At 34.0% G+C, this 19942-nt stretch overlaps 1 long non-coding RNA gene across 3 annotated transcripts; it reads left to right on the top strand.

The window, feature by feature from the left end:
- The first annotated feature begins 323 nt into the window (after nt 1–323).
- Nucleotides 324–12884, top strand: LOC137716126 (uncharacterized). 3 transcript variants are annotated; one of them, XR_015961058.1, is made up of 5 exons: nt 324–421; nt 548–588; nt 1813–1914; nt 6376–6512; nt 9771–12884. It is a non-coding gene; the product is annotated as an uncharacterized LOC137716126 (long non-coding RNA). The 3 variants fall into 3 exon arrangements; XR_011065647.2 differs by having other exon boundaries at nt 325–421; nt 532–588; nt 6379–6512; XR_011065646.2 differs by having other exon boundaries at nt 325–421; nt 532–588.
- Nucleotides 12885–19942: the final 7058 nt, after the last annotated feature.

Raw genomic sequence — 19942 nt, 5'->3', positions numbered from 1 at the left:
TCAAGCTCTCGTAGGTTTGTGTGGACCTATTAAACCTATTGACCACATAATATCTGGATCTGGATCCTCTCCTGAGCTAATGGAGAGGATCCTCCTCATAAATCATAATAGATCGTTGGATTTTTATCCAACGGTTACAAACAGGAAGATCTTTTCTATCCAACGGCCCATAATAATTGATGATGAGGATTCTCTTTCTTAGCTCAAGAGAGGATCCAAATCCCATAATATCTTATTTGCGCGATCACATTATGCCACCTCATTCTGGAATTGGTGGCTTGTCCATCACCACATGTTTAAACCTTCCTCTGGAAGGTTGTAAGCCTACAGAAGGTTGTAAGCCTATAAAAGGTGCCATGCCAAAGCTTTACGTTTCCTGTCCATCGTTCCACCGACGCCGAGGGCGCTCTCTCTCCACGTGGTAAGATCCTTCTTTCTCCTTTGATGCCACCGAGATTTGTAGCTACATTTTTATTTTGTTAATTTTTTTTCTTTCCTTTGTGTTTTGTATGTCATTTTAATCATAACAAGATTTTTGGAATGGAAGGGTTAAGAAAGAAAGAAAAAGCATTGACGCTAATTTGACTGGTAAGTAAACGAACCAAGTGATTATTGATTTATTTAGTTTTATGTATACATGTTTTAGTTTTGCCTCATTAGCATCAATTTCTTTGTCTTGTACAGTCTTTCTCTCCTCTTTTTAATCCATAACACATTTTCAAAAAGAAACGCCTAGAGCTAGCAAACTCATCTTCTCTATCAAACTTTGTATGTATGTTTTCCTTCCCAAATGAGTTGATAACCATGTATGGTTAGATTGGTTGGTCATATATCACCTAGATTATATATAATATGTATTGCTATTTCATATGTTTTGAGCTCAAAGTTGGGCTTTTTGGTGTTAAATTTTGGTAGGTATTAGGTGGAATTTTGGGTAACGCACGTTGTAAAGCACATTGTAACACGTGAGTATTCTTATAGTCAAGATAATTCAATCTTTTCATTACAAGTTCATTTGGATGTGATTTTAAAATAACTAAAAGTGTTTTTAGAGAAAATATTTTTGAGTTCTATAAAGTACTTGAAGTACTTTTTGCATTAGTTATAGCACTTCAAGTATTTTTTCAGGATTTACTTGTATTTTTACTAAGGTTTGGTTCTAAAAATATTCTCACCAAAAGTGCTTTTGGTCATTTTAAAAGCACATCCAAACAAGCTTCAAGACATTTGCATCATATATCTAGAAAGTACAAACAGAAGATAAAACTCCAAGAATTTCATAATAATTTTTGTTTAGAATCAATTAGGGTACCTACTCTACTTGCAACTTTCCCAAATGGAACGCGGTTTAATTAAGTACAACAAAGTGAAACATGTCATTTAGGGAAGAAGATTGTAGCACTGCTGCCTTTGTTTGGTTGGACTTGTTGAGCAATATTGATCGAGCATGATATATGCCAAACCCACTGATATTTAGTATTGCTCTCGTTTTTGTCACTTTATTTGTACATTGATGGATCAGTCTTCATTTAACTTCAAACTTTTCAAATTTATGATTGTTAGAACATCTTGTAACCTTTTTTATTTTTTTCTTAAATTCGTCTGGGCATCCATGTGATGCCGAACCTTTAACCCATTGTGTTTATATCCGGTTTTAGTGGAAAGCTACTTGAGTTTATGGCTATATTGGCTAAAGTTTGTTAATGGTGCGCTACTTCAACTTGTATGTTTTTTTTGTGTGTGTTATATGCCTTTTTGATTGCCTTGTTACCGTTATGACTGACCAATCCTACTTTACTTTGTTTGCAGCAGCAACATGAGGTTTTTTCCATTGATGGAGGATGTTTTTCGGTATCGTTTATCCACTAATAGCATGCCTTTGAAGCCCAGTTGTTCATAGTAAAGTTGATTGGGGTAAGTATCTTTAACTTAATTTGAAATATGGACAAACTTCTCATTCTATTGAATTGTAAATGTACAGTTTTCCTTTTGACTAATCAGAACCTTTCGATTGGCACAAAGTACCTAGATCTATTCACCCTGAACTATTGCACATGTCTCACTTTACCCTTGCAACTTAGGTTTTCACTCAAAACTCTTCTCAATGTTTTAAAATTCTCCTACCACCAAAATCTGCCAATTCTTCCTTGAAGGTGCGGATGATGTGGCTAGGGTTCTTTCCTTCTCCTTAAATGAGCTAGGAGTCGTCTCTGCCACAGGCCATGTCCCCTTAAATGAGCAGAGCATGCTTATGAGCTTTCTAATGTGGCTGCCAAAACCTTCATTGCAAAGAAATGTGTTGTGAGCTGCCAAAACCCTAAATCTGGCTGCATTTCCAAAAGAATAGTCATCTGATGCTACTTACTTTTTTTGCCCTGAATCCTGATCCATCTGAGCTCCGACGTTTTTTGTTTAAGTTGTCACCAACTTTTAGAGGTCTCACTCAATTTTCAAATCAAGGAATTGGAGTTTAGAAGCTTCAGTGTGAGATAATAATTACTTTCTATATTTTATGATTTGGTTATGAATCTTATGATTCTTCTGCTCATTGTTTCTTTACTGTTTTTTTTCTTCTTCATATGTTTAGATTATGACCATATGGTGCTTCAGGTTTGGGATTAGGATTTTCATTTTAGTTGTCTTTAGCGATTGGATTTGCTCCAGACTTATAAGGCTTATGACTGGAAATTTGACTATGCAAGTTAGACATGTATAATGTTGCTGCTTAATTTAGTTTTGCAAGTTTGGCATTGAAAATGCTCGTGAGAGGTGGAGATTTTGAAACAATGGGATGAGTTTAGAGGGTAGCATGATGCATAGTACATGTTAAGGGATAAAGTTAAACAAATCTAATATAGATCTTACTAAGTCTAGTTTTAATTAATTTGTTTATTGTTTTTTACTCGGGTACTTGCACCTTATTTGTAATTGCAAAAACAGTTCAAGATGAACGTTTTTTAGCTACAGGGGAGAACATGTTACTTTCTCCATGTGATTTAGCAATAAATGTTGGCCTGCCATATATTTACTACAAACGTAAAACATACGGGGTAATTTTCTTTCATTGAGCATGAGGGCGTTCTATTAGAGAAAGATTGTTGTTGCTCTGATGATTGGATAAAGGAGGCGGCATTCAAAGGAAAAAAAATTGAGAGTGAGAAAATGTATTTTTATTCACACGTATGAGGTCATAAGAGGACAAGGAAAGTTTTTTTAGAGCTTTGATGACTTAATCAGTTATAATTGATTTGTTGGTTGCGACCTTTATATTCGATTTTTTTGGTTGAGTCGTCAAAGCTGTAAAAAGACTTTTCTTGTCCTCTATGATCTTATATGAGTCAATAAAAATGCATTTTCCTATTCTCTCAATTTTCTTTCCTTTGAACGCTGCCTCCTTTAACCACTCATCAGAGTAATGACAATCTTTCTCCAATAGAACACCCTTATGCTCAATAAAAGAAAATGCATCCTCAAAATAGGTGTCGCCCCGTACGTTTTAGGTTTGTAGTAAATATATGGCTGACCGACATTCATTGCTAAATCATGTGGAGAAAGTAAAACGTTCTCCTCTTTAGCCAAAAAGTGTGCATCTTGAATTGTTTCTGCAACTGCAAATAAGGTGCAATATTCGAGTAAAAATCAATAAACAAATTAATTAAAACTAGACTTAGTAAGATCAATATTAGAATTGTCTCACTTTATCCCTTAACATGTACTATGTATCACATTACCCTCTAAACTCATCCCATTGTTTCAAAATCCTCGCTGAGCAGTTTCACCTCCAGACTTGCAAAACTAAATTAAGTACGTTAACTTACACATAGTCAAATTTCCAGTCATAAGCCTTATAGGTTTAGAGCAAATCTAATCGAAATGAAAATCCTAAACCTAATGCACCATAGTCATAAATATCACCAACCAAAGGGTATATAATTTTAGGAAACTTTGTTTGCAGTTACTAATGTTCATTCACTGAGACCTTATTAATTTTGATCGAAATTAACTTTAAAAACACGCCCCAATCCTTGTGTCTGAAGAATTTAATTGCATTTTTACTAAGATTTGGTTCCAAAAATACTTTTAGCCATTTTAAAAATACATCCAAACAAACTCCAAGTCATTTGCATCATATATCTAGAAAGTACAAACAGAAGATAAAACTCCAAGAATTTCATAGCAATTTTTGTTTAGAATCAATTAGGGTACGTACTCTACTTGTAACTTTCCCAAATGGAATGCGGTTTAATTAAGTACAACAAAGTGAAACGTCATTTAGGGAAGAAGATTGTAGCACTGCTGCCTTTGTTTGGTTGGACTTGTTGAGCAATATTGATAGAGCATGATAGCATGATATATGCCAAACCCACTGATATTTAGTATTGCTCTCGTTTTTGTCACTTTATTTGTACATTGATGGATCAGTCTTTCATTTAACTTCAAACTTTTCAAATTTATGATTGTTAGAACATCTTGTAACCTTTTTTTATTTTTTTCTTAAATTCGTTTGGGCATCCACGTGATGTCGAACCTTTAACCCATTGTGTTTATATCGGGTTTTAGTGGAAAGCTACTTGAGTTCAAGATGAACGTTTTTTAGCTACAGGGGAGAACATGTTACTTTCTCCATGTGATTTAGCAATAAATGTTGGCCCGCCATATATTTACTACAAACGTAAAACGTATGGGGTAACACATATTTTGAGGTTGCATTTTCTTTCATTGAGCATGAGTGTGTTCTATTGGAGAAAGATTGTCGTTGCTCTGATGATTGGATAAAGGAGGCGGCATTCAAAGGAAAGAAAATTGAGAGAATGAGAAAATGTATTTTTATTCACACGTATGAGGTCATAAGAGGACAAGGAAAGTTTTTTTTAGAGCTTTGATAACTTAATCAGTTGTAATTGATTTGTTTGTTGCGACCTTTATATTTGATTTTTTTGGTTGATTCGTCAAAGCTGTAAAAAGACTTTCCTTGTCCTCTATGATCTTATACGAGTCAATAAAAATGCATTTTCCTATTCTCTCAATTTTATTTCCTTTGAACGCTGCCTCCTTTAACCAATCATCAGAATAATGACAATCTTTCTCCAATAAAACAGCCTTATGCTCAATAAAAGAAAATGCATCCTCAAAATAGGTGTCGCCCCGTACGTTTTACGTTTGTAGTAAATATATGGATGACCGACATTCATTGCTAAATCACGTGGAGAAAGTAAAACGTTCTCCTCTTTAGCTAAAAAGTGTGCATCTTGAACTGTTTCTGCAACTGCAAATAAGGTGCAATATCCGAGTAAAAATCAATAAACAAATTAATTAAAACTAGACTTAGTAAGATCAATATTAGATTTATCTCACTTTACCCCTTAACATGTACTATGTATCGCGTTACCCTCTAAACTCATCCCACTGTTTCAAAATCCTTGCCAAGCAGTTTCACCTCTAGACTTGCAAAACTAAATTAAGCAGTAACATTAAGTACGTTAACTTACACATAGTCAAATTTCCAATCATAAACCTTATAAGTTTAGAGCAAATCTAATCGAAATGAAAATCCTAAACCTAATGCACCATAGTCATAAATATCACCAACCAAAGGGTATATAATTTTAGGAAACTTTGTTTGCAGTTACTAATGTTCATTCATTGAGACCTAATTAATTTTGATCGAAGTTTGTAGCATTAAAGACACGCCCCAATCCTGGTGTCTGAAGAATTTAATTGCATTTTTACTAAGATTTGGTTCCAAAAATACTTTTAGCCATTTTAAAAATACATCCAAACAAACTCCAAGTCATTTGCATCATATATCTAGAAAGTACAAACAGAAGATAAAACTCCAAGAATTTCATAGCAATTTTTGTTTAGAATCAATTAGGGTACGTACTCTACTTGTAACTTTCCCAAATGGAATGCGGTTCAATTAAGTACAACAAAGTGAAACGTCATTTAGGGAAGAAGATTGTAGCACTGCTGCCTTTGTTTGGTTGGACTTGTTGAGCAATATTGATAGAGCATGATATATACCAAACCCACTGAAATTTAGTATTGCTCTCGTTTTTGTCACTTTATTTGTACATTGATGGATCAGTCTTTCATTTAACTTCAAACTTTTCAAATTTATGATTGTTGGAACATCTTGTAACCTTTTTTATTTTTTTCTTAAATTCGTTTGGGCATCCACGTGATGTCGAACCTTTAACCCATTGTGTTTATATCGGGTTTTAGTGGAAAGCTACTTGAGTTTATGGCTGTATTGGCTAAGTTTGTTAATGGTGCGCTACTTCAACTTGTATGTTTTTTTTGTGTGTGTTATATGCCTCTTTGATTGCCTTGTTACCGTTATGACTGACCAATCCTACTTTACTTTGTTTGCAGCAGCAACATGAGGTTTTTTCCATTGATGGAGGATGTTTTTTGGCATCATTCATCCACTAATAGCATGCCTTGGAAGCCTTTTCACTGGCGTTCGCGTGGGTATGCAAGCTCAGTTGTTCATAGTAAAGTTGATTGGGGTAAGTATCTTTAACTTAACTTGAAATATGGACAAACTTCTCATTCTATTGAATTGTAAATGTACAGTTTTCTTTTTGACTAATCAGAACCTTTCGATTGGCACAAAGTACCTAGATCTATTCACCCTGAACTATGCACATGTCTCACTTTACCCTTGCAACTTAGGTTTTCACTCAAAACTCTTCTCAATGTTTTAAAGCTCTCCTACCACCAAAATCTGCCAATTCTTCCATTAAGGTGCGGATGATGTGGCTAGGATTCTTTCCTTCTCCTTAAATGAGCTAGGAGTCGTCTCTGCCACGGGCCATGTCCCCTTAAATGAGCAGAGCATGCTTATGAGCTTTCTAATGTGGCTGCCAAAATCTTCATTGCAAAGAAATTGTGTTGTGAGCTGCGAAAACCCCAAATCTGGCTGCATTTCCAAAAGAATCATGCTACGTACTTTTTTTGTCTTGAATCCTGATCCATCTGAGCCCCGACGTTTTTTGTTTAAGTTGTCACCAACTTTTAGAGGTTTCACTCAACTTTCAAATCAAGGAATTGGAGTTTAGAAGCTTCAGTTTGAGATAATAATTACTTGATTTGGTTATGAATCTTGTGATTCTTCTGCTCACTGTTTCTTTACTGGTTTTTTTTATTTTTTTTTTCATATGTTTAGATTATCACTATATGGTGCTTCATGTTTGGGATTAGGATTTTCATTTTAGTTGTCTTTAGCAATTGGATTTGCTCCAGACTTATAAGGCTTATGATTGGAAATTTGACTACGTAAGTTGACATATATAATGTTGCTGCTCAATTTAGTTTTGCAAGTTTGGCGTTAAAACTGCTCGTGAGAGGTGGGGATTTTGAAACAATGGGACAAGTTTAGAGGGTAACGTGATGCATAGTACATATTAAGGGGTAAAGTGAAACAAATCTAATATAGGTCTTACTAAGTCTAGTTTTAATTAATTTGTTTATTGTTTATTAGTCGGATACTTGCACCTTATTTGTAGCTGTGAAAACAGTTCAAGATGCATTTTCTTTCATTGAGCATGAGGGTGTTCTATTGGAGAAAGATTGTCGTTACTCTGATGATTGGATAAAGGAGGCAGCATTCAAATGAAAGAAAATTGAGAGAATGAGAAGATGTATTTTTATTGACTCGTATGAGGTCATAGAGGACAAGGAAAGGTTTTTTTAGAGCTTTGACGACTCAATCAGTTGTAACTGATTTGTTTGTTGCGACCTTTATGTTTGATTTTTTTGGTTGAGTCATCAAACATAAAGGTCGCAATAAACAAATCAGTTACAACTGATTGAGTCGTCAAAGCTCTAAAAAAACCTTTCCTTGTCCTCTATGACCTCATACGAGTCAACAAAAATACATCTTCTCATTCTCTCAAATTTTCTTTCCTTTGAATGCCACCTCCTTTATCCAATCATCGAAGCAACGACAATTTTTCTCCAATAGAACGCCTTTATGCTCCATGAAAGAAAATGCAACCTCAAAATAGGCATCGCCCCGTACGTTTTACGTTTGTAGTAAATATATGGCTAACCGACATTTATTGCTAAATCACGTGGAGAGAGTAAAACGTTCTCCTCTTTAAGCTAAAAAGTGTGCATCTTGAACTGTTTCTGCAACTGCAAATAAGGTGCAAGTACTCGAGTAAAAAACAATAAACAAATTAATTAAAACTAGACTTAGTAAGACCAATATTAGATTTGTCTCACTTTATCCCTTAACATGTACTATGTATCATGTTACCTCTAAACTTATCCCATTGTTTCAAAATCCTCGCCTCTCATGAGCAGTTTCACCTCTAGATTTACAAAACTAAATTAAGCAGCAACATTAAATATGTTAACTTACATAGTCATAAACGTTTGAAGTCTAGAGCAAATCCAATCGTTAAAGACAACTGAAATGAAAGTCCTAATGCACCAATCATAAATGTCACCAACCAAAGGGTATATAATTTTAGGAAAGTTTGTTTGTAGTTCCTAGTTACTAATGTTCATTCACTAAGACCTTGTTAATTTTGATCGTAGTCTGTAGAATTAAAGACGCCCTGATCCTAAGGATAACGGGATGGTCACGTGTTGATCGACATTCGAAGGTAATGCAAGCCATTTCATGAATGCATATGTCGAAAACATGTATTTTGCACGTAACCATGCAATGTAATAATCAAGTACAAACCTTAATAAGATATAATATTCAACTGTCAACAATTTAAAAGTGATAATGCATAACATGTTTTCGGCATATGCATTCATAAAATGGCTTGTGTCACCCTCGGGTGTCGGCCAGCATGTGGCCATCCCATTATTAACGGCCTGAAATCGGGTTGACCAGACCTAGATTCGAACCCAACTTGCTACTGGTCCAAACCCATAACCTTGGGCCTAAGCCCAACTACCTAACCTAGCCCAGAAATCAAGCCCATACCCAAAACTCGAATTCGTTCCGACCCTATCGAATCTTAGTTTTTAGTCAGCGCGTCGAGCACACACGCCTCCGTCGAAGGTACTGTACTTCGTTGATGGTGATTTTTCAGGGCAACTTTCTAGTGACCCAACTCAGCACGTGGTGGCGCATGGGGGTACGGGAGGTTCCCCCCTTAGGTTTTTCGACGTCCTAATTGTGTTTATGACATTCGTTTTCCCAAATTCGATTGTGTTAGTAGGGTTTTATTAATTGGTCCCTTTATGTGTTTAGGTGCATTTGTTAGTGACTTTTACATCCTTCCTAGTTCACACGGCTCTTCGACAATGGAGTATCTATGGATGGATCCCTTTCAAAATGCATTATTTTACTACTAGAAAGGCATACATGAAAAGCATGATTTTATAACTAAGTTTTTTAGTATATCAGATTTACGTTTTATGAAATATCATGTTTTATCGAATAGCTGTTTACTGAGATATATTTAGGAAAGATTACGTTCAAGATTTTATGTGCTTACTTAGTGATTATTCATACTATGTGCCTACGGGCAAATGATGTTTATATATGGCTTCGGTCGGGCAATGTAGATTGTGAAACCACTACCAGGCACATTATATATGATATACGTTTTATGAAAGGTGTGTTGTTATGTTATACTAGGGTTTTAGGAAAACCAATACTTATTATGCTATATGAGTTTTTTAAATTAGGGGTTAGTATATAGAAGATTAACTGTTTTAGTATTTTATATATATATATATATATATATATATATATATATATATTTAGTCTACTCTTGTTTTGTTTTGCACCTTTTTAGGACTTAGAATTGAGGCGTACAATCTTGGTGTCAAGGCACTCCCTCATTGGTATCTTCGAGTCCTCTCAGTGTAGGATCCATGCTTCTTGTAATCGCACTTTCTAATATTCTTTCTACTTGTATTTTGAATTAGTAATATGCTTTGAACATGCCATGCATTATTACTTTTATTTAGCCATTCATATAATTTTTTAATCCTAAATTTACCCATTATTAAATGTACCAATTTATTACGTGGAAAATGTACCCATTTTTTTTTTTTAATATAAAATCAATTCAGTTTTTTTTTAATTCATTTTTAAACTTTATATGGGTACATTCTTTTTCGTTGATTTGAGAATGTATCTATGTTGAGTTTAATAGAAATTTACTAGTGTCATTAAGCTTAATATCTATTTTTAATTTTTGGTGGTTTTGAAGAATGTATGGTGTGCTCTTGTTTTGGTACAATATTTTTTTTTGTTAATTTTGATGAATATACCCATATGTGTGTGTGTATATATGTAGACATATATATACACATACATATACAATATATTAGGGAGCATAATTTATATATTATTATTTTTAATCCTAGAAATAATGAGCTTATTTAAAATCTCATTAATAAAAAAATTTATTTTTATTTAGAAAAATATAGTAACTTATATAGAAATACGTTATTACATTAACATCAATGACTTCGATTAAAAACTAAAGACAAATAAAATTTCAATCAAAGAATATTGATAGTTAAAGAGCGTATCTTAAGTCTCCCATAATTTTATTAAACGAGAATAAATTGGTCAAGATACCATTCTATAATATAAATATATAAGTACATGCGTAATATTTAATAGAAATAAATATGCCAATTTATGTACCTGACAGTTTTAACAGATAGAAAACGATGTTTAATCATTGTACCAAATTGCCAAATGATGGCAACTCTCGTGCCAAATGGGAAAGAAAAAAACTTGTCAATAATTGCTCTGGGGTGCCCTAAATCGGCATTACCAACGTAAACGAATGATAATGAAATATGCCTTCATTGCTCAAGAATACCAATTATGTTTAGGACATAGATAAAAATAAAGAGAAAATCGAAACAATAGTTCTTTATTTTTAATCTAATTGGAACAATGATCATTTAATTAAAAATTCGTGATCATTGATGTCTTAACTCATAAAAATGTGCAACTATGGTTCTTTTTGCTAAGTAAGTTAGAACTTCCATCAAAATAAGTTATGTTAGAAGAATTATTGCTACAATTGGATTAAAGTTGAAAGATCATTACTTCAATTGGATTACAGATGAGAGATTATTGCTTCAATTTTCTCATTTGGTTTTTCATGTTTGCCCCTTGATTTAGCATTACGCGTGGCACATGACTTATTTTGACAGAAGTTCTAACAAAATTGAAAATGATCATAGCTGCATGGACAGACAGAGTCAAGTACAAGGCTCCCTAGGCTATAGAAGGGAGAGTTTTGATTCTTTAACCTTTAAAATATTAATTTTCGGATTATTTTATGATTTTTAATTGTCAAATTTCACTTGGTGAATAATTTTTTGAATCTTAAAGCTGTTTTAAGGAAAATAAATGCTAATAAATGTTAAATAAACTTATCACGTTAACCAATATTATAATTTAATAGTAATAAGTTAAAACTTCTATAACATAAATAGTTTCTTAGTTTATTCACTTGAGAGTTTTGAACGCTAGAGCCTAGAAGCTCATAAAACATAGTATAAATTTATCGCTTCAAATTATTACTTTCAAGTTTGCCATTTAGTACTCTGGTTTAATGATATTCATCTTCACTGGTAAGTGAGATTTTAGGTTCGATTCTTGTCAAAGACGAATTTGAACTACATTGTTATTAGCCCATGGTGAGGCTTAGTCCACTCTTCCACCCTCTTAGTATAGACAATATCGTTTGTTTAAAAAAAAATTAATACTTTCAGGTTTACAATTATATAACTTTATATAGGCAAAAAAAGATTAAAAACTATTTGGTAGTAATAATTTTAGCTTAACCCACCAACTAAATAATTGATGGCTACGTCATTAGCTACACAGTTTGACAACTTAAGGGACCAATAGTCCAAATTTTTAGTTGAAAAACCATTGCTGATTTACTTGAATTGAATTAAAGTTGAGGAACTATTACTTCAATTTTTTCAAACTAATGTTGTAGGGAGAAGTTTTATCTAATTAATATTTATGACTTTTTATTGCGTGAATGATATACTTTCCAAAACAAGTGCTTCTTACATATGTAATTTCAAACAAGCTAAATATTTCTTAGGAAAATTATCAGAAATGACTCATTTTTTTAATTTTGAGATCAAAATATGATTTTTCGCACATGCACACAATATACACACCGCATGCACCACAATATGACTAAAATAGAAATTTTCCTATAATTAAAAATAACCTAATTGTTCTCGTAGATAGGCGATTTATTTTGTTCTCGTATATAAATGAGTTATTTTGCCCAGCTCAATCATCATTTTCTGCTTGTTCGAAAACCCGTCTCTGGAACCTATACCCCCAAATCTGCAATTTCACAACCGTGAGGGGAACCAAATGGGGTCCCTTCGAATTAGAGGATTGCAAATTCCAACAAAGTCGAGAAGGATTGCAAATGGGGTCCCTTCGAACAATAGTTGTTGCAGGTTCGTCAAGAAGGAATCTGTGCGGGTCGTGATGGACACACGAATCTGGGCCAGGACTTCAAACTGGCAAGACGCAATCGGTGCGATGTGTTGTAGAATGTTGGGTTTTGTCAGGTAGCAGCAGGTACAGTTTGATACGGGTTTTGGGTTCGTGTGCACGTGATGCAGCAGCGGATCTTGGTGGGCGGATGATGGGATCATTCAGGTTAGCAAGCTGTTCGGTGAGGGCGCTGCACAACTGGCTGCTCGGTTGGCGATTGTCGGTGGATTCTGAGTCAGCAACGATAGTGTCGTTGGCTGGTTCGACGATGTGGGGCACAACTGGCAGCACAGTTGGTGATTCCCGATTCTGCGCATGGCATGGTTTTGTTTATTTATTTATTTTTTTTCTAACCTAGACTTTGATACCAAAAAGATAATACTTTGGAATGATATATTTATTTTTTTCAGGAAGAGGTATAATATATAATCTTAATCCTAACTAAATTGAGAAGAATGATTACAGAAGATTACAAAGAAATTTATTCCAGATTACATGAAATCTATCATAAACTTGAAAATCCTAAATTATAGGAAACTATACAAGTGCACAGGCGCAACCCCATTTGCGTCTTACCGGTGCATAGCATCTCAAATCATCATTTCGAGCGTAGTTCTATGCGATTACTGTGCCTCTACTAGCCGCCGGCACTTTTCTGCTCTCCTCCTTCGCTTTATCGATGGCAATTCCTAGTTTTGAATGATGAGCTTCTCATCTTCATTTTCTCCCCTCAATTGATTCACTTCATCATCCAAGTCCAGGCAACCCTATTTGAAGACTGAGGGTGGTGGGGGTGGGGTTTTTTTTTTTTTTTTAATTTTTTTTTTTTGGTCATATTAATTGTGTTAGTTTCATTGGCCATCTATTTGACAAAATCACATTGTTTGATTTTGTTAATTCTGGTTTTTTTTTTATTGTTTTTTTTATGTGGGTTTTTATTTCTTGTGTCTTCTTCCTCTTTCTGCTCCCTCTCTTGATCTAAATATACAAATACTAAAATAGGATTTGGGTTTGGCTGCAATTAAAAGAAAAAAACGTATTAAAGTTTAGTTGGCTTTTGGAAAAAAGAGAAATTTGAGGGAAAAGATAGAAATCAAAATGGAAAGAAGAAGAGAGAAGGATATGGACGAAATTGTTTCGCGAACTCGTGTGCTCTCTTCTTATTAAGCTTGCTTATACTCTGTATGTACACGACATGCACATGGTATGCTCATGGATCTGAGCTCAACTTAGAAACCCAAAGCTCACCACTCTCTCTCGATGTCCTTCTCTTCCAAATTAGAAAAACGATATAATATTATGTGAGTCTTTACAATTTATATGTGGGGTTTTAGTCATTTCGATTTTAAGTATGCATGGAGTGTGCTTTGCCGGTTTGTCCTATTTTGATCCAAAAAAATAAGAAAATAGGTCATTTATGATAATTTCGCTATTTCTTATTGGAATGTCTTATAAGCCGGAAAATAAAGAGCTTTTAATAGTAGAGTTATCTTACAAATTGCCTTTTCTGGTATAAGTAATAAGAGGTGTTTCATAGGCAAAGCATTATGAATGTTTAAAAAGAAACAAAGAAAAAAAAGAGAGATCAACATGTGGTTTTGTCACGGCAGCCTATTATTTTGAGGAATGAGAAGATTCATAGAGGTATTTAAGCCTTTCTTTGTCACTTGTGTAATTCACGAGCGTTAGAAATCAAAATTAGGACGTGTTGTGTATAGTATGAGACTGAAATTTGTTCCCAACTACTGAATCATCATGTGCTGGTTGAACTATTGAGTGTTGGATTTACAGCTCTAGTTCGTCTAATCTGTCAATGTAATCTCATTTATAGCTAACTAATACTTAGTGGTAAGTAGCTAACAAAAAACAAAATAAGTGGTGGTCCAAAAGCCTAATCAACTCAAGTGAACTGAAGTAGCACGGTTTGTAAGATAGTGCCCAAATTAATTTCTTCCTCCAAACTTGTGTTCTTGAAAAATATATGTCAAGCCATAATCTCGAAGTACGGCTAGAATCGACAAGTGACGTTAGAAAGTACCTATTCAACAACGTAATAACTTTTCATTTAATTCATGGTTGCATTTAACTTCTTTGTTAGACTGCCTACATGTCCTAAGACAAAATCAAGTTATTCGTAGTTCAATATTTAGTTTTATTTTGTCTTTCTAGAAATAATTATGCGCTTACCAATATTCACCAACTAACTATATTTATTCATGACTTTTACTTGAACTTGGACTAACTTGAATACCTTTTTTTTTTTATTCCTAAGAAGATGAACGATATTTATCGAAGAAGAAACAACTTACAACTTAGGAGAATAGGATGCATAATGGTTATTGATAAATTTTGTCGAGGATTTCAACCCAAATGAAGAGAAAAAGAGTGTCCCGTCCGAAATCAAAGAACCAAACGATCCTCCAAAAGTACAATCAAGTAAGGACAACGTATTACTATCTTCCATGAGTGCATCCAAGATTGAGTCCGGTGGTTCCTTGAACCAAGTCTTCTCCATGGCACACCCCAATCCCGCACGAGCAAGGCAATTCGCGACGTGATTAGCTTCGCGACGAACGTGAGATAATTTGGACTGAGGAAAATACTGCAAAAAGTTACGAATGTCATTGATAACGGGTCACATGTCAGAGCAATCCTCCTCATGTCTTTGTAAAGCAGCCACAGCTAGCTGTGCAAGCATCCCCTCCAAAAATGAACTTTGCACCTCCTGGAAACTTATCTCGACAGAGAGTTACAACCCTTCTTGCTGCAAACAGTTCAACGAGCAAGGGAGAGGCTACCAGCTCGAGTTGTCCCGCCAGGCCTGCAATGAAAATCCCATCGTTATCCCTGATGACCACGCCAACTCCTCGTTTTGATCTTTCATCCCACGCGCCGTCAAAATTACTTTGAGCCATCCGTCACATGTAGCAACCCATCGCGTCCGTTGGGCCCAAACAACCAATAGAATAAAATATTCCTTATGGGGTCCCATTGAGCCTAAACAACCAATAGAATTCTCCGGAAATGGATATAATTTTACGAAAATACCCTTGCATTAGCGACCTGTAAAAGTTTCATTTTAAGTCCAATTTATTTTCGTTTGTGCCTAATCGTTCGTAATAGCGAATACTATAATTCTATACTTAAAGTCATCTCCAACCGAAGGTGTTATGTTTAGCCCCCGTTCAGATTACAAACCTGTAAGAAATTATTTTGTAATGAATAGTGTCAGACTATATTTATATACGATCTCCAACCGAAGGAGGCTATTTTTTAACCCCTTCAATAATTTATTATTTTAAGTTTGTTCTTTAATTTTATTCGTTAATGCTAAATGTTGTTTTAAGTTTTATGTTGTTTAAGTTTCATATTATTAAATATTTTAATTTTACTTGAATGTTAACAACTTAGACATTAAAATGAGGTAAGATAGTATGAAAGGGTGAAAAAGATGTTGAAATGACTTAGGTATTTATAGGAAAAAATTATAATTTTTAAAAAAATTTTCTTACATTTCATCTTAAAATTAAAAAAAAAAAAAAAAAAAAAAAAAAAAAGCTGCATGACATTAGTTAGCAGCACAGCTGGCCCCAACTTTCATGGCTAGTTGGCTATGTTTGGCTAGGTCTCTGGCCATTTCGCTATATTATGGTCTGGCGGGTCCCAAAATTTTTTGGCCCAACCTTACATTGAAGATGAGTTTCGCATCAATGAGATATATTTTAGCTTTAACCAGCTTGATCGAAGATAGCCTAATAAATATGTCAAATGTGTCATGACTACTAAGTCAACATATCCCACCAGGGGCATTTTTCTCATTTTAGATTTCAGGAGTAAAATTAGGTGCGCTATGTAACAGTATATGTGATGTATATCAAATTTCTTTTCATTTAATGCTATGCTTTACCCTATCTCCCCATGTCGGTTTTGTGTTGTTTGCTGTACAAACAAATATTAATAAGAAGGATTCAACTTGAGACCTCAAGTACAGTGATAAATTTCTTTTAACCAACTGAGGCCTACGTCAAATAAGAAAAAGCCTACGAAGGGTCTATATCAAGAAAGAAAAAACCAATAGTAAAAACAAAACAAAAAAATTATTATAAATTATCCTTTCATTTATAAAAAATAAAAATAGTAAAAACAAACCAAAGAAAAAACATTTATCTATCATGGAAAATGCATTGGTACAAAATCATTTTACGATACTATTTATATATGTTGTTTGAGCACAATGATAACGTTAGTGGATAAAATAATAAGTCATTAAAAAAGGAGAGGAATCAATGAGAATTGAACTCACATCAAAGTATATCAACATAATTATTTTCCGTTACTACGATAAAGTATCATCTGTACTATATGTATGTGTTAATATATGATGAACTGAAAATGTCCCAAGTACACTAATTAAAAGTGGGAGTTTCCATGAATTCTCTGTTATCTCACAGTTTAACATTAATTATCGTGCTAATATTGTGCAAAACATGAGATGGCAGAAAGTACGGAAAGTCCCACTTTTGAGAAAGTCATGTCAACAGTTTATATTCTTATGTTATAAAATGAATTTAAGCATGGAATTTTATATTATGAACTTTTGCATGTAATTTGTTTTTGGTAATAATTAACTAAGAACAGTACTACCCGCATACTCTTTTTTATATTCTACACAATCTTGTCCTTGATATTTTTCAATTTATTCGATCTGACGTTAAAAATCGAAAAAATTGTGTAAAAGATAAAAATGGTATGTGAATAGCACCCTCAATTAGATAAAATTTTTCCGTTATTATGTATTCAAAGTATGAGTGCATTTTTGCTCACCTACATTAACTTTGGTGTATGCTCACCATACATCTTATTAGTTGTCATGTGTCCCATCTTCTAACCCTAGTAAACTTATTAATTAATATTTTTTTTTTTAATTTTTAAAACTAAATTAAACATGATTAAATATATAAACTCAACTCCATAAGCTTTTCAACTTCCCCAACCAGCCAACCCCCACCCACCCTTTCAATCTTCTTGTTCAGAAGCCATGGCGAATTAGCCATCTCTGTCGTCCGCCCTCTGCCCTCCGCCATCCCTCTTATTCCACTGTAACTCTAATTTATTTTATAAAGAAAACTCAACAATGTCCTCGCCAAGAAAATATATCCCAAATCGCAAAAAAATTCAAATTTGTATGTGCACAGAAATGTCCTCGCCAAGAAAGAGAAAGGGATGGTTCTTTAGGTGAGGCTGCTATCGAATTTCATGGCTGCAATGGTGCAGCCGTCGTAGTTGTCTCCGACTGTTGTTGTATGGGCTTCGATTATTGAGTCGACGATCATATAGTCACAGTGGAAGAAAAGGTAAAAGCAATGTTCTCATCATCATCATCATCGAATCTTTGGCCGTGGGTGGGTGGGTGTTCATGGGGTTGCTGGGTGGAGAAGTTGAAACGCTGGAGGGGTTTGGATTTTTTATTTTTAATGCTTAAAATTAGTTTCAAAAATTGAAAAAGATAGATTTAATTAACAAGTTTACTAGGGTTAAAAATAGGACACATAACAGCTAATAAGGTGTGTGATGAGCATACACCAATGTTAATGTGAGTGAGAAAAAACACACCCTTCAAAGTATTGTGATTTCCTCAGCCCACGCCATCATCAAGGCTTTCATGGCCTTAATTGTCATGTATTAACTATATAAATCACACTTTATGAACACATGTGATCTTGTGGAGGCTAATCACTAGTATTTTTCTTGATAGAAAATGAAATAATCAACTAGTAATCGCTCCAATTAGTAACACACGATCTAATAAAAAAATGTTTGATCAAACAAGTAACGTTATTAGTCTAATAATCTTTGATCAAATAGCACTAAGAAAAGTTCCCATATCAAGTGGGATTTTAGCTAAGCAGGTTGAGATTGATACTTAATTCCGTCCCGACAAGGTTTTATCGAGCCTGTAGTAAATGCATCATATCATCATACACACCTATTCATTTTGCTATTTTAACGAATATCGTACCTTCTTCTATAAAAATATATGATTTGTTTTGAACGTTAGTCTACTTGCATGTTATACGTTTGTGAAATCTTTTGTTAAAAGACATTTTTCCGCTAAATTTTCTCTTACTTTGTTTCTTGACTTGGTTGTTAAGTTTACTTGAGAATCTTTCATTTATAAATGAGAATTGTTATTGGCACTCCAAATTCCTCGTTCTACACTCTAAACTTTCAATATTTAAAAACAAAAATACACTTGTGAGGGGTGTATAATGACATTTTTGAAGTGTCAATAACACTTCCCTTATAAATTTAGGTCTTTTAATGTTGCAACTTGCGATGTTTTCCTAAAATAGTTTGTTTGAAGCCCTAACTCATTTCATGCCGAAACTATAATTCAAGCCAAAACAAGCATAGATTTATTTATATATCTATTGAATCAAGAGTTGCTCGTTGGGTCCTAGGCAATCTACTTGTTTTAAGCTACCAAATTGGGTATATAGTTTTAGGAATTGAGATCTATTCTAGACAATTGTGTCTGAAGTCGATGGATTCGGAGACTCAGTTCTCATTGGTTTATTCCATTGTCCTACCTCACTCAAATCAAAAGTCTGGACCTCTCTTTCGATCTCTTTTAACAGTCCGGATCTCTAAATTCTTGAACTCTGAACATAGAGATCCGAAAAGGGTCCTATCTCTAGTTTTTGTAGCCAAGGGTGAATTGGTCAAGATACATATATATATATAATATCATTTTATAGGGATAAATTTGCCAATTTGTGCATGAACTGTTGTAACAGATGGAAAACAATATGTAATCATTGTATCCAATTTGCCAAATGGGGAGTAAAAAATTGTCAATAATTGCTCTTGTAGTGGCCTAAGTCAGCAATACGAACGTAAAGGGGTGATAATAAAATATGCTTTCATTGCTCAGATTACCACTTATGTTTTTTTTTTTTTCTTTTTGGACAAGTAATATTATATACGCTAAGGGGAGAAGGCGAGTTTAGCCTCACAATGAGTTAGCAATAATGTGGTTCAAACTCACCCTTGGCGAGAATCGAACCTAAGACCTCTCACTTACAAGTGAATAAGTATTACCACTAAACTGTAGTACTAAGTGGCGATTGTCACTTATGTTTAAGAATTGAGAAAAATAAAATTTCGATATAAAAATGTTTTTTTTTCAATTAATATTTATGACTATTTTTATTGCTTCTCTCGTGAAGAATACTTTGGAACATAATTGTTTCTTTCATAAGTAATCTCAAATGAGCTAGCATTTTTCGTTGGATGTCTTATAACTTATAAGGAGTTGCATAGGCAACTCTGTTTGAGCTATTGTATTGACTGTTGGATTAACAGTTTTGCTAATTACTCCAATTTTTTCTTGCCCTTTTATATCTCACTGAAAGCACAAAAACCCTAACTCTCCTTGCCGTCGACTCCTACTACTTTGGGTGGAGA

The sequence above is a fragment of the Pyrus communis genome, chromosome 3, assembly GCF_041283825.1.
Source record: "Pyrus communis isolate YQ-2024b chromosome 3, ASM4128382v1, whole genome shotgun sequence".
Taxonomy (NCBI): domain Eukaryota; kingdom Viridiplantae; phylum Streptophyta; class Magnoliopsida; order Rosales; family Rosaceae; genus Pyrus; species Pyrus communis.
Note: the sequence above shows the minus strand (reverse complement) of the source record. Positions and strands in the feature narration are given on the sequence as shown.